This window comes from Podarcis raffonei, chromosome 9 (genome assembly GCF_027172205.1).
Source record: "Podarcis raffonei isolate rPodRaf1 chromosome 9, rPodRaf1.pri, whole genome shotgun sequence".
In the NCBI taxonomy this organism is placed as follows: domain Eukaryota; kingdom Metazoa; phylum Chordata; class Lepidosauria; order Squamata; family Lacertidae; genus Podarcis; species Podarcis raffonei.
Window position 1 is genome coordinate 33,560,738 of NC_070610.1, and position 13,827 is coordinate 33,574,564.

At 40.1% G+C, this 13,827-nt stretch overlaps 1 protein-coding gene across 4 annotated transcripts in view; it reads left to right on the forward strand.

Annotated features, from left to right (window-relative positions):
* Positions 1-13,827, forward strand: part of GPM6A (glycoprotein M6A) — a 171,402-nt gene that overhangs the window by 123,200 nt on the left and 34,375 nt on the right. The gene's annotated exons all lie outside the window — the stretch shown is intronic.

Below are 13,827 nucleotides of genomic sequence, written 5' to 3' on the forward strand. Positions count from 1 at the left end.
TGATTCTTATTTCTTTATTTCTATCTATCATTTCATCATCGTTGATCCCAGAGCAGGATGCCTCATGTAATGAATCATGATAATATAATCAAGAGCAAACAACTGTTGAAATGCCATTATTAAAATTTCGCATTGTAGCTGTTGTTACACGAATACATCCCTTTCCCTGTAGAACTGCTATTTATGTATATTGCATGCCTGTATCTATGCCTGAGTATGGAGCGTAACCTGATAAACCCCTCTTAACTGACAGCTGTCTATGCACTTAAAGGATTTACAGTTCAAAAGCATGTCAAAGTGCAAGTAGATAAATAGGTACCGCACCGGCGGGAAGGTAAACGGTGTTTCCATGCGCTGCTCTGGTTCGCCATGCTTAGTCATGCTGGCCACATGACCCAGAAGCTGTACACCGGCTCCCTCGGCCAAAAAAGTGAGATGAGCGCCGCAACCCCAGAGTCGGCCACGACTGGACCTAACGGTCAGGGGTCCCTTTACCTTTATCTTACAATTATTATTATTATTTTGTCCAGAAGTGATTAAATGACTCTTATTTGAGCTTTATAGCTCTTGTGGTTCACCCTTTGACATGGAAATCTTTATTTGGCTATTTAAAATCTCCAGTCCACTTCCAGTACCAATTGCCTTCAGTAACATACTGATTTGATCTATCATATTTATTTCACGGAGCTATTATTGTTTTATTAGTTTTGCATGTAGCTATTTTTTTGCATGGATTGGGGATAGGCAACATTATAAGGGAGTCTTTTCAAATAAAGGCCAAAGTATGCTAATATTTCCTTAGTTTATTTGCTTGATCTCTTTTCCCACATGAGGGATTTCTCTGTGTATTTTGATTTTAGCATGCAGATAGCAATGGGATATGATGTCAGCTCTTTTTGTCCACAGATCATCTGCTGCAAGGCAACTACATTGCAGGTATTCCCTGGATGTCCTGTAATGGTATTCATATAGCTAATTTTCTAAGGGTCTGTTCTCTTAACACACTGAATCTGGTGTTGAATTTGTTTGCCTCTGTTGTGGCAGTGATGAAGCTGAGAGTATTGTGAGAGTCCCAGAAGTGAGCATTATTCCTTGTGAAGCAGCTTTGGAGGGAAAACTCGGATCAGACAATTGAAGGAGCTTGCTACTGGCTGCTTTTGAGGGCAACTCTCTGCATTGGGGACTAATAAAAAAACATTATCAGTTCAAACATAAAGTGGTCTTTATGAAATTGGATTTAAGCCTTTTCTCTTGCCCTCAGTCATGTTATAAGAGCTCAAGCTTCCAGTGTTACAAATAGTGCAAACCATTTTTGCCTAAGTAAAACCCTTTAAAAAAATATTTGGAATATTGGGCCAGTGTTGTAATTGTCTTCAGCATATATTATTCCGTACTTGTAAACATTTAGCTGAATCTTGTAAACTATTTTCAGAAAACGAAAGCTGTTCTGATTGCTCTTGAGGTTCTGGCTTATCATGTGCATGAACCCTAGTCCTGTGTGCTTCTGTTTTATCTCCAGCATGGCTGTGAGGAGATCAGAAGCATCTACTTCCATTTTCAGTTAGCTGAAGATTGTTGTCATGCCCAAACTGGGAATTTCAGTTAGCATTAACGATGGTTTAGCCAAGCATGCTAGGGTAATTAACTGCAGTTTGAATTTGGTTTACTTGGCCATGTCATAATTAAAGTGAACCACAGCTTATGCAGGTTCAGATATATAACTACAAACCTTGGTTAGTTGAAGGTGGAAAGAAATACTTCCAATCTCCTTGTGGTGATACTTGAAGAGGAGAAAGGAGGGTGAGTCCAGGAGCCTGAGATGCATGCATGTAACATTAATTTATGGTTTAGTACTACATGAAAACACAGCCTAAGTGCTATAAAATAGCCTAAACAAGTCACATTGGACTTTTACAGAGCCCAAAGCCTAAGGAACAGTTAGGGATTGAAGTTGGAGTATTGTTGGCATAGATGTCTAAAAATAGTGGTCCACTCTACTGTGGTCATTCTCCAGATTTCCTTTTCTTTGGAAGTTAGACGGACTTTACTGGAAAGTTTTCTGGTGCCTACTTTGCTGAGTTGACGTTCCAAGTTAACGTAGCACCCTTAAGGTTCACCCAGCTTTTAGCAAACTATAAACTATTGAAAGTTATGGAAAAGCCATTATATGCTAATCTGTTTTCTTTGTTATGCTGATAACCACAGAAATCAGTGTGCAGCTATATTTGGCAAATATCAGGGTTGGTTGTTTTTGTTGTCCATTCCCCTCACTAAATTTACTTTCTTGCCATTGGCATGACATAACTGTCTTTTACTGTATCGGGTATAGTTTATTCCTGTCCTTATTCCATTTGCCGTTTTGCCTCTGCTACTATTTTCTTCTTGTAGGGCATAAAGGGGGAAACAAAGGTTAGTTGTCTGTACAATATATGTACTGTACTGTATACACAAATTTCCATAGTATTTGTAACAAGCAAAAATAAAGGGCACTTCTAATAAAGGGGAAAATGCAGCAGGGAAAGCCAATTGAGATCCAGTTGTGATTTAATAAATAGCTCCCTCTGTGTCTCATATCTTCATCAGGGGAAAATATTCAGCAGTTTAGATAGACATGAAATTGCAGCTCTTTCTAGCATTCCACTGCTAGAAGAGCTGCTCTATTTAAACGACTGAATAATTCCCTGTGACAAAGGCATCAAAATGGCCCAGGAATTAGTTATTAAATTCTGAGTGCACCTTCCTGGCTCTGTATGGGGCATTTTCCTACATGCTGTTACAAGTCTTTACACCCTTCATATATGTTTGTGTTTATATGCATGTATATTTCATTTATATATTTGGGTCTGCTCTAACTCATCTGTCTGGTATACTGCTTCAGTTAATGCAAATCCACTGGAAAGATCAGGTCAAGTTGACTTCAGCATGTGATGCTTGTGATTTGATAGAAACTTTTAGAACTGTTGAAGTACATGCATTCTCTGGAAGTGACAGTGTTTCTTTACATTAGTGGTACCATGTCAGCAGGACCTCTCTGAAGTACTTAGCAAAAGACAGCCTTGGGGGCATGTCTGTGCTGCAAGAAAATGGGCCTTTTAGTACATTGTTGATCATATCATTAAAAATGCAGTTGCAATGCATTGTTACTCTTTTGTGCTCCTATATAAAAACAACATCTGTTGTACAGATGGATTTTGCATGGACTTGCATTAGTTTCCATGATCTTCATAGAGACTCATTCCTCTTCTAAAACAAAAGAAAAGAAAAGAAAAGAAAAGAAAAAGTTCTAAATTCATGCTCTGATTCCTTGCTTGACTGACAGTGAGAGAGGAAACCTTGGAATCCAGAATTATTTCCTTGGAAATCAGTAACAATCACTGAGGTTACCTGGTACTCATGGCAAGGGCACTCAGATTCTGAATGGAAATGGGGTGTAATCAGAAATGAACTCCCTCCAGGTCAGAAAACCCATCATAAATTGAGCCCCAAAGCCTCCTGAAGTTTAGACCCAGCTCATACTGGCTTAACGCACCAACCCTTATCCCTGATTCTTCCCTTTTTGAAACTTATCCTGCTTGTGGGCACAGTGCACCTCTATACTACTCAGAATTAAGTCCTAATGAATTCAGTGGAGCTTTATTCCAGATAAATGGCTACAGGAGTGCAGCCTAAGTTATGAAAATTGCTCAGCTGTATTCTTTAAAAAATGAAAAATGTTTTACTGGGTTTATGGAAGAACCATCTTATCAAGGCCGGTCTTACTATTTGGTAGAGTGAGGTGGCCATATTAGGTAGCTGATTTTAAGTGGCATTCAAGGAACTAGTTAGCTATTTATTATTATTGTTGTGTGTATGTACACACACACACACACACCAAGGGAGGGGAAGAGGCACGTTTGAGATTTTCTGGTTCAGGTGCCAAAATAGACTGACTAGCCTTAGGTACTACTGCAAATTGTTTGGTATTGAGAAGTGGGCATCATTTGCTGCTTTATCTCAGCCAGAAAAAAGTTTTGGGCTTTTACTGCATCTTAGAGAATGAAGAGAACTGCTGATGTTCTCTTCCTATTCCATTGGGTCTGCCCTGTTCCAAGCATATATCTCACAGCAGTCACAGGGGGAAAAAGAGAAATAAATGTATGCTGTGTGGGTGGGTGAAACAAAGAGTGCCGCAGATCTCTTCCTAATATAAACGAGCTCATCTTCATTTATTTGCATCGAGAATCATTCTCTCCCCAAGGTAATGTCTTTATGTGTCTTATGTGTTCTGTGTGTTCCAATATCAGAAAGCAATATACCATTCCATCTTCTTCAAGGTGGGGGAATAAAATAGTCCAGATTCCTGACGATTCTGTCCCTCTGTATGTATCTTCAGCACCTACTTAAAATCTTTCACATAGAAAATTAGTGCAAACTGAGGATGCTTAAAAAGCAGGCCCAGATAAAAAGATAGCTTGATGTGATGTATAATTTGCTTCTGCCATTCCCAGTGTTAACAGCAGGGCATGGGTTGCCCTAGTATCTGTAGCTTCTTTATTCATTTACAGAGGACCTTGGCCACAGAACTGTGAGGCTTCCCTAATGCTTCCTTCCTTTTGTTGCACAGCTGAATCCTATCAGTTGTGTAAGGCTTTGAATACCCACATAGGCGGCTGCCATTATCATGAAATGAAGAAGGGAAAATTCCATTTAAAAACTGACCACAATCACTTGACTTTACATTTTTTTCCCTGTAGCTTGTTTCAATGTTAGTTGAAGCTCTGTATTTCCATTGTGGTCTTTTCGCTCATGCTTCAGAGCCAGAAGTGTAGGGTACAGCTGGCTACAGACAACCTTGAAATCCTAAATAGGAGGAAGGGCAGCATAGGGCTATTTCAAATAAATGAATAAAATAGGGGGCAAGGGGTTGTAACAAATGGCTTTCAATATGCTTTACTGACAGCTATGGAGCTGCAGGTGTGCAGCTGCAGGGGGAATTGCTGTCATTGGCACATCACTATTCTTTCCCATAAAACATCCAAAAGTGATTCACATTTTTTTAAAAAAAAATCAACAATAAAAGCTGATGTGAAACAATTTCAGGTTCAGTACAGATACAGGTATAGACTGACACAGATAAACTATGTACACCATTGTTTGTCACTGATTGCATGCAGAGAGGAGGCGGCAGAAGAAACCTGTGGAGTCTATGGCCCTCCATAGGGTGCTGGATTCCAATTCTCATCATCTCATTGTGTGTTCTGGCTGGTGCTGATGAGAGCCAAAGTCCAACAGCCTCTGGTGGTCCACAGGTTCCACTCCTTGCAGCAGAGGAAGGGAGGCGGCTGGCACATTCAATGCACAGTGTTTTGTGGGGAGGTCCTGATGTCTGCTTACACATAAAGGGGCCCCTGGTGCAATGAAAGGCATTATCCTCTTCCCTTCTTATCAGAGACCTTGGAATTATATTTCCATAGCTGAATCAGAAAACAATTTTTTTTTTATTTTTAAAAATCATTTTCCCTCAGAAAATTATCCGTAAAACATAAACTTATATCACAAGCCTGTAATTCCCATGTGATCAGCAGGGTTTACTCCCAGATAGTTATTACAAATAATAATATTTGTACCTTGCTCATCTGACTGGGATTGCCCCAGCTGCTCTGGGCAGCTTCCAGCATATATATATACATATATATATATATATATATATATATATATATATATATATATAAACATTAAACAAAGATAACTGTGCACAGGATTGTAACCTAAATTATGCAGTTCATAAACAGGAATCATAAAAGAACTCTTTAAGACAGAGGTTTTCAACCAGTGTGCAATGCCACCCTGGGGTGCCTTGAATGATGGCCAGGGGTGCCACAGGCAACACTGGCCTCTGTCCTCCTTTCCTTCCCACCCTCCTCTAATGCCCTCGTGCATCTCTGCCTTCTAAAGGCTTCCACAGCTGTTTGTTGCTGCAGCCCTGCTGCCGCCACTGCTGCCTCCCTAGGTAAGGTGTTGGCCTCATGTTCACCTTTGGCCAGTCTCTGTTGGGCCACTAAGGCTGGGGGCATCCTCTGCCCAGATCCCTGTGGGGCAGTGTGAGGAGGCACCTCTTTTTGGGGCAGGGAGCAGCTCAAAGACCAGGGGTGGCAGCAGCGGCTGCCTGGAGGACTCCCAAGGAGAGGGGGAGGAGAGGAGGCTGAGGGAACACTCCACAAGGGACGGTGTTCGAAAAAGGGTGAGAGGCTGCAAGTTCTGCAGGCAAGGGGTGACATAGTAACAGTGCTCCTGAGCCCCACAGGGGTGCTGCAGAAAGATTGTAGTTGGTCAAGGGAGCCGTGGATTCAAAAAGGTTGAAAACCTCTGCTTTAAGAGGCAGAATATTGAGAAATTTCCTAACTTTTACTTACTATCTTTGACCGATCGTCACAAGTTTGGATAACTGAGGTTTCCTCCCTACTCTCCATAGAGTGGTAACACCAGGGCTGTCCTGGGATTTCCATGCTGTTTGTATTTTTTGCTTCTTTTTATGACTCTCTTGAGAGCTTATATTGGGGCCAGAACCATTTGTGACCCACCATGTTTAACTGAGCTTAACATTTCTGTGTGGTGGCTCAATGGCTTGATTAATATTTTGGGGTTTTTTTGTTGTTGCCTGCTTAGAAATGTAAGAAAAGAAAATGGGGGGGCGGCGGCGGCACACATGTGTGCGTGTGCACACACACATGCATGCATTTGGCTGGCAATAACTGCTGCTGATAACACTTGATGCATCATGGGACAGGCCTGTATCAGTAAGAGGAAATAGTGCCAGATAGATTTCTTTACTGCCCTGGCAACCTTTGAGTTAAAGAGTGTAATACAAATTCAAATTAATAATTATAACAACAATACATTTCATAGTGGAAAATTCGTATTCTTCTGTCTTAATTGAGCCAGGGATGCAGTGGTACTGATCAGGCCAAACGTAACTTTCATGGGAGAAGTTCCCACCTTCCCAGCTTTAAATACTAACTGTGAAGGAGACATTCCTTACAGCCATTTAGGTTACCATATCATAGCAGATATCTAGTTGCACAATATCTTGCTCACAATATGCTACATCGTTGCAAAAATGTCAGATCCCATACTTAAGTTAGGACCAAGATCAGTGCTCTCTGTTGCCTCTGGCATGGTATGCTGTTACTCTTACTGACCTTATATCCAGCTAGGCCAAGAGTTTGTGTAGAACTGTGTGTGTGTACACTGCAGTTTATATGTTGCTACTATGAGAAAACAGATACAGGTAGACAACTGTTAGATTACTGTTAGGCACCATAGATAATGACCTCTGCAGCAATCCCAGCAACAGAGAGTTTTATTTGGTTATACAATTTTCATGACATATGAGCTGATGCATGTCCAGATGGGCAAACAGAATGTGTGAAATGAGCAGTCGTGGGATATGGCTGGTAACAATTCCTATGATTGCAGTGGCACTTTCCCCAGCTGCCTTAGCCCATGGAAACCGAATTATCTTGTCCATAACAATGCAAACCTAAGGAAAAATACATTGTGGGAATTCTCCCATGAGCATCTATGGAATACCATTTTGAAAATTTAATGTTTCATTCTAGTTCTCATGCATAAAATGAATTTAATTTTTATTCATAAAGGCACAGGAATCCCATTTTTATGTTTCAAGTAATAAAGAAAAAACAATGTTTCACGTGGACAAATTTACTTTATGTTCAATACAAGCCTGTGGGGTGAGGTTCTATAAGGGTGTGTCCACAAATTAGTTGCCAAGTAGTGGACACTGCAGTGACCAATCAAAGTTGTGCAAAATATTTTTGGAACAATAATAGAATCATAGAGTTGGACGGGACCATGAGGGTCACCTAATCCAACTCCTTGCAATATTTTGCCCATCGTGGGTTTTGAACCCATGACACTATTCCCAAGAGTCCCTCAACCTCCAGGAAGAGATTTTCAGAAGGCGCAGTAGCCTACAATGGGAAGGGGAGGTCCCTTTCCATAAATCCCATTCACAGAAGAAAAGTTAGGAGCCAAACCAATGATAATAAAATTATTAGCCGATTTGCCAAGACCACCACCTTTGTTGTAGAATGGGAAGATAGATGCAGTTGTGCCCTTTTTATTTTACAACTTTGTGATTATGTTAAGTAAGGGAGATGGACAAAGTGGACCAACACATTTGGTAAGTTTTTGGATGAGAGGGTCTGTTTGCAATGTGCCTGACTAATTTACCTTACATGCAGGCACTGCTAAATGTCCATATCTTACATGTTTATTAGCTGTGGGAGTAGGATAACTCATTTATATTGCAATAAACTTAATGTACTGAAAACACATAAAAGCTAATCACAACACAATTTTCCTCTGTATTTTCATAACCATTAATGTCCCATAAATGAGAGTTCTCAGTTTAATGAAATATATGAAGTGCAATTAAGTTGTTGGATATATTGATTAATTTATTTCCAGTCTTTGTGTGCTTTGGGCATATTGTATGCTTTAAAAACCATAAATAGGCACACTGAGATGTCTTTATAGAAACAACTTCCACTACTTTAGAAACTACTGAGTCTGTATCAGTTTGGGCATAGATTAAGTCTCAAATGGGCTAAAAATATACATGTTGGCCATAATCCAGAGAGCTCCTTTTGCTTTTGTATACCCGTCCAGTCAGCCGAGCTTTGCTTCACTGAGAAAGCCCCAACCCTCAACCCTCAAGAGTTCCTATGTTTCAGAAATAATCTGCTGTGTGTTGCAATGTTTGAACAAACCTAAGTAAAATCCTTGCTGGGCATGTAGAGTTGCTTTCATGAGTGTTTAGACTTTGGCAACTGATTAAGGCAGTTTCAAAAGTACATGGTTGGGTGTGTGTGTGGAGAATGAGAAACAGAAGTCTTGATACTAAGTCCATGTCTTCCTCCTTGAATATCAGAGGGTGCATCCCTGTACTTTCCAGGCTGACATGTATGTCATGCAGCCGCCAGTGAATCAGTGGCTCCTCCAGACTTGATCTGCACATGGTTTTGTCTGCTCGACTACTTTCCTCCTGCTCCAACTAGATTCCATATAGTTTCCCCTTCTTCCTCTCCCAAGGTTGAGCTAGTACATTTAGAAGTGTAATGTAGGCAAGGGCACTGACAGTGTCATCTGCTGGGAGAAGAGCTTCTACTAAAAATGAATGGGGCTTAATTGTTGAGCTAGAAGGTGGTACTTCCCCAAGCCTTGTTCTTTTGGTGTAGGCTGGGGACTGCACTTCTTCATGTCCACCATTAGATTGACTTGAATTTGTCCGAGGATGGAGACCTATTTTAACTGGAAATGCCAGTGTCTAAATTCCAATGGGTTGGCCTACTGTTTATTTATTTCACAGAATCATAGAATTGAAGAATTGGAAGGGACCCGGAGGACCTTCTGGTCTAACCCCCTGCAATGCAGGGATAAGCAGCTGTCTCATATGAGGATCAAACTTGCAACCTTGGCATTATCAGCACCACACTCTATCAACTGAGCTTTTTGTTTATATTTATTTATTTTCTTAGATTTCTCACCTGCCCTTGACTACAGGGCCACAGGGCAGGTTACAACAATAATATATACAATTATAAAACAAATGAAACAGCTCCATCCATCCATAAAATAATTGCAAAGCATTTAAAAATAATTCCACAAATAAAAACAAAAGAAAATAGTTTTAGTAGAGATGCAGCTGGGATACAGATCTGCATTAAAAGGTTTGTTTCAGAACACTGAACATTTCTGCCTCTCTTAGGAGAGTTTCATCCCCACAACTAAGTTATTTAGATAACTGTGTGTGTGTGTGTGTGTGTGTGTGTGTGTATCTATCATCTATCTATCTATCTATCTATCATCTATCTGTCTGTCTGTCTATCTATCTATCATCTATCTGTCTGTCTATCTATCTATCATCTATCTGTCTATCTATCTATCTATCTATCTATCTATCAAAAAACACAGTTCAAATTTCAAATGCTTACTAAGAATTCTAGTCAACTGAGATAGCCTTTCATTACAAATGCTGCAGAGATAATATATCTGAGCTGTCCCAATGGAGAAGATGAGAAGTCAGGTGGAGGTTGCCTTGTGCAAAGTCAAGGAAGAGTTCCTTCCTCTTATGCCCTTTCAGTACATTGGCAGAACTAATCTAGCATTTCTACCAGTTGTTCATGCAGACCTCACTTGGCTGCCATCTTGCCCCTCGCAAGTAAGTGGCAATGACTCCACTCATGGGAGGCTCTTGCTGTGACTCTGCCCCACAGGATGAGATACTTTTGTTTGGCAGATACTGGTTCCAAAACACTGAGCTAAGAGTTTAAAGGTATAGTAAGTTTCTAGCGTTACTCATATTTTCATTTCCCCCTCAATATTTCTATGAGAGATTGTCGAATAATTTGCCAAAGAATAATTAAGCAAGCGGTTTAAGCAGTGAGAATTTACAGGTTCATTTCTTACCAAGTGAAATAATGCACTGAGCACTAGAGAAGAGACTTCTGGGATCACAGTATCAATCTATTTTTTCTCTAATATCCACAGCACTTGGAAAAAGATGCACCTTGAATCAGTGCCAAGGCAACAGGGCCAAATCTTGCCACATTGTACTGGCAGTTCATCGTCAAGTCAGTGCAGAGCAACAAGTCATGCAGCACAGTTGCCTTGGCAATGGGCTCACACATCCCCGCTCTCCCCCCTGTGACCATTATTACATCATTCACATGCCCTCTTAGACATACTGAATTTTGGTGGATGCAAAACTGTTCAAGAAACTCACACATACACATACAAATGTCAGCTTAGCACTTTTGCTGTGTGCATTTTTAGGAACAAACACCTATACCTAAAATAGCCTTGTAAGTATGCCCCCAAATTTACTAGATTGCATTTTTAAAAATAAACTTGCTATGGGCTGGCAAGGTATAGAGAGATGCATTTCTATGCTGAATGCAGAGGAAGGGGCATCCCTCCCCTTTCAGTGATTGACAGAGGAGGGAAAGAGCACCCTATTCTTCCTGCTCCATCCCTCTCATGCATGGAATTTCCAATCTCCTATTGCTACCGGGCTAATGTTTAAAGTAAGTGATCTCTCTTATTGCCATGAGTACATTTGTTTGTGCATGCCCAGCACTTTCATCTTGTATAGGATGAGTTTTGCTGTACATGAGAAGTGTGAAAGGAGGCTGGGTTTTTCATTCCTGAGCTTTCAAATGGAAGCCCAGAGGCAGAATTATTTTGATCATGCCCAACCCACCTCATCCTTTTTATAAAGGCAGTGGGAGGAATGTACTGATTGTTTTAAAAAGGATTCTAGTAACATAAGGACATGCACTATTTCAACTGAAGATATATCCTGCATTTTAAAAATGCATTTACGATGAAGTTCCGTATTTTCAACCGACATCAAAGAAAACCATTCTTTTCCTTTGAAGCTGTAATTTAACATGAGTCATATCATTAGGTGCCCCCTCCCAACTTCCTGAGCAGTGGAACATGCTAGGGGCAATGTTACCAAGTTGGGTTTCTTTTGGATTGCAAATGTGCAAGCAGAGCATCCTGCAAGCAAATAGGCATTCTTTCAGCAGGCAACAAATCCCTAGAGAGAGTCTTAATCTTTGCTCCTCAGGGTGCTTCCTCTACAGCTAGTTTACAACTCTGAAATATTCTCTGCCTCATTCTATTCAGATTCAAAACTGCTCTCTCTTTCTCTTTCACACCTTACTGACCACCTCCCCCTCACTGAAAACTGAAATGATACCCAGATATAAGTGGATAACTACATATAATCTACTTTATGAACATAGTTCACTCATTGGCACTGTTCACCCAGGAAAGCAGAAATGATTAGAATTTGTCCTTTCAACTGCCCAGGTAGCCATATTCTGTATGGAAATTGATTTTATTGAGAGAATTAAACATGTAGAAAGAGGATGACCTTAAAGAATGGCTCTTTTTTGATGCAAAATCCTTGCAGAACCAAGCACATTTACTTTAAAACAAAAAGCAAAGTAGAACTATTTCCATTTTACATATGTCACATGTCCTCAAGTCTTTTCATTTTATGATTTTGGTATGGAAATGCATTTCCAATATATAACATTCTGAGATATGCTCACTGAAATGCATAAACTCATGTATTATTATTTGAGCCTTGTGATTAAATATGAATGGGTCTTGCCTTGAACTGGGTAAATTAATGACACATTAACACTCCCCATGGAGGAATATGATATTATTATTATGCCATAAAATGTATTGTTAAAATATTAGACTTTGTTGGTTTTAAACCTTTTTGTAAGTTGCTTAGATACCGGTACTTTCCCATAGTATGTGACTAATAAGTCAAAATACTAATAGAACATCTTTTTTTTAGAAGGAAATTATTTTGATATTAAATTTATGTTGCAACCTAAATTTCACCAAGTGCAATTGAGACATAACCCTTCAACAGGTAACACATACGTACCCCAGATTGAATGACCCCCAAAAGTGTTGGAACACTTATTTTCTTCCTTGAGTTAAAAACATATTTCTACATTCCCTGTGCTTTGAAGCAAAGAAGAAAAAGGAAAGATCCACACAGATTAAATAGACAGTCCAGTTGGCAGTTATTCTCCAGAGAAGAGAAAAATTACTGTCAGATCATGTGAAGAAAAAGCTAAAGTTAGTCAGATTAGGCACCAGAGATTTTGTGTGAGAGTGTGCAAGGAGAACAGTAATGAACTTTCCTTCACCTTGCTGAGTTGTACATAGGAGTCTAGTGCACTTAATAAAAACTAGTGTTGTACATATAGATGGGAAGCTCTTGCTGCAGTCTTAGAGGCATGACACAAAAGCATAGCAAAATGGAAGGGGGATATCTTTGTTTCAAGAACAGTATAGCAGTGCCAGGGGAAACTATGGTCTAGAGATCTGTGATTTCTGGCATGAAATAGTAGTGCTGTAGTTTCCCAGTTTGTAGTTTGTTATGGAGAGAGATCAGAGTTGGGGAACCTGTGGCATTCCAGATGTTCTGGACCACAGTTGGACTAAAGTTGAAGAGAATTGGAATCAACTAACTTCTGGGGAAGATGTAGCCCTCTGACTGTTGCTGGACTACAACTCTTCTCGCCCCTAACTCTTACTCATTCTTGCTGGGGCTGATTTAAGTTGGAGTTCAACATCTGGAAGGAAACAGATTTACAACCCTTGCTCTGTACCTATGTGGAGAGACCATAGTTCAGTGGTATAATACAAGGTTTGCATACATAAGGTCCCAGATTCATATCACAGAGTAGACAATGTTTGGTGTCTTTGGACCAAAATGGACCAGTAGACTAATTCCATATAAGAAATGGGAGAGAAGGGGACATCTGGAATATGTTCTTCCTTTGTTAAGGCAGGTTATTATCTGCACTGGCAGTGCTGTTTGGTAGTACAGGAGAACCATGTTCTCATCTCTGGATATAGTTTTATCCCAACCTCTGCTAGGTTAATCAAAGCATGGAAGCCTTTGCCCTTGCATGCTAGAATGGTATGGAGGTTTACAAATACACTGCTGGTTCAGCTAAAAATAGTGACAATGTGACAAAAACAATGTGACTCATTCTTGGCATCTTCACTCTCCCCACTGGAGCAATCATCTGTATTAAAATCATCAATAATAATTACAGCCTCTGGGAAGATATGGGCATTAAAACCACATAGATCTTGGGATTAAAGTGCTTAAAGTTGAGTGCAAAAGGACTTTTGAACTATTGCAGTTGATTTGAACAACCACATAAATTCTAGTCCAGGCAGACTTGAGCCATCATTATGCAAGGGAAGTCGCTGGTCCAA